The following is a 2,264-nucleotide window of genomic DNA, read 5'->3' on the forward strand; positions in this document are numbered from 1 at the left end:
GGCATCTTTTCCAAAGTATTCCTCTTCAACAAACTCATCCTAACCTCTCAAACCTTTTCGCTGACTCTGGTCTGAATTTTGCCCCTCACTGGACATCTTTCTTGTGAGGTGGGCAAGAACTGAGGAGCAGGGAGGCTCAAAACTCCCAGCTTCCTCCTGGTGCCAGAGGTCTTGTGACAATCAGATACGAGGTCTGCCCTCTCTGAGCTTATCTACGGGACATCTTAATGGACCAGTGACACACCGAAAATTTCTTGGCTGATGCTGTCGGTGACTGGCTCGTCCTGCATATTTAGACCTTTCATGCTATGGTTTGGGGGGATTGCCATACCCCCTTGTGTCTATCATCTAGGGATAGCTCACTTCAGTTCTATGTCCTAGCTGCTAGGGACAAATGCGAAGAGATTCTAAACCTGTGATCGCTCTTGTCCGGTGTCAGCGGCTGGGGAGGAGAGGCGGGCCAATCCCCACTCCCCAGTCCTGGGAAGGGCACGGAGAGGCGAAACTGGTCTTTGCAGGGAGCTGGTACGAGCTGATTCCGACACGCTGAAGTTGAGGCTCTAATCAATTGCTGATTATTCCTATCCTGTTTCCAGTGCCAATTTTGTGCCTGGTAGTGGTCTCGTTATGTAAATGAATCGCCTCGTAACCACCGGAAGAAAGAGCTATAACTATTATTCTAAACAGTGAGGCAATCTGCGTAATGTCACACTGCAAACAAGTCACGGCTAGTCACATGCCCCTGTTTCTGATCCCAAGATCCTCAACTGCTCTGAACGTTGTTCCCACAGCGCTTTTAAAAGAATGTGAAACAAAACATTTCTTCCCCACAGCCTCCCTCTTATCTGCGTGTGTGAGAAAAATCCTGGTCGTGGAAGCATGTCTGTCTATCTCCCCCAAATGACCGGATTGGAATTGTGGGAGAGGCTCTGCAGTGCCATGTTGACAAGCGTGTCAGGGCAAAGGGAGCCCCAAACCCCAAATCAAACTCACTGCCATCGAGTTGATGCCGGCTCATAGTGACCCTACAGAACAGCGTACAGCCGCCCCCTGTGAGTTTCTGAGACTAACACTGCTGGAGTAGAAAGCCCGTCTTTCTCCCAAGGAGTGGCTGGGGGTTTCGAACTGCTTGGCTTGCTGATTGCAACCCAATTCATAACCATTATACTACTAGGGCTCCTTGGGGGTCGGGGTGAGGGGGTGGGGTGGGGGAGGAGGAAGAAGAAAGAGTTGATTTTATAGCATTTGCCAATTTCCGTGGTGTAAGTGCTTCCACCACGGCTAGCCATCTGAGAACCAGCTTGCACAATTCCCAGATGCTGAATAATCGGCTCCAGCACAGCGGCTTGAGGAAACATCACTGACACCCAGAAGACTGCCTTGTCGATAAGTGAATGCCCACACCCACGGGGCCTCGTAAGGCACAGAGAAGAACTGCCCCGTTCGGTTTTCCTGGCCCACACCCACGGGGCCTCGTAAGGCACAGAGAAGAACTGCCCCGTTCGGTTTTCTTGGCTGAATCTTTCCGGAAGCAGGTTGCCAGACTTTCTTTCGGCAGTGCTGCTGGGTGGGTACAAATCACGGACCAACTGTGCCACCAGGAGTTTGAGAAGAGTACCCATACGAGCTGGGATCCTAGGGCTCTTTGAGCAGTCTGAGGGTGGTGGCGCCGGAGAACCTTCCAGCCCTCCTCAGGTGTACCTTGCAGGTGGCCCCCAGCTTCTTTCCCTAGAGGCCAGACCCAAGGCACCTTGGGAGGACTTGCCATGACTTGGGCCACCACTGCAGCTCTGGGCGCTGCAGGGCCCCCTCCCTCACGCCTGAGGACAGCGGCTGGGGCCAGCAGGTGGCAGCGCTCTCTCATTCAACAAGTCATGCCAAGGTCAATGAGGGGCCTTTGTTCTGAGCCAGTCTGTGCCCAGAAGAGAAAGGCCCTGGGGGCAAGCTCTCGGGGCCGTCCTTAGCTGACCTTCCCCGAGAGGAGGAGAGGGGAAGGGAGGGGGACTGAGGGGACAGCTTCTGGCCGCTTGATAGAATGAGAACAACCTTAGGCTAACAGCACAGACAGCTCCCCACCACTCCCTGCCCATCCCAGGGCCCAAGGCTTGCTCTGCCTGAGGTGGCAATGAGGAAGCAGGCGAAAAAGATTCCTTAAGAAGGAAGCTGATGGGGGGGAGGTGGGGGGAAGGGAAGAGGTGTTAACAAACCCAGGGACAAGGGAACAACAAGCGATCCAAATTGGTGGGGAGGTGGGTGTGGGAGAC

Source organism: Echinops telfairi, unplaced genomic scaffold (genome assembly GCF_000313985.2).
Source record: "Echinops telfairi isolate 266 unplaced genomic scaffold, ASM31398v2 ScPeMD7_7466;HRSCAF=8504, whole genome shotgun sequence".
NCBI lineage: Eukaryota > Metazoa > Chordata > Mammalia > Afrosoricida > Tenrecidae > Echinops > Echinops telfairi.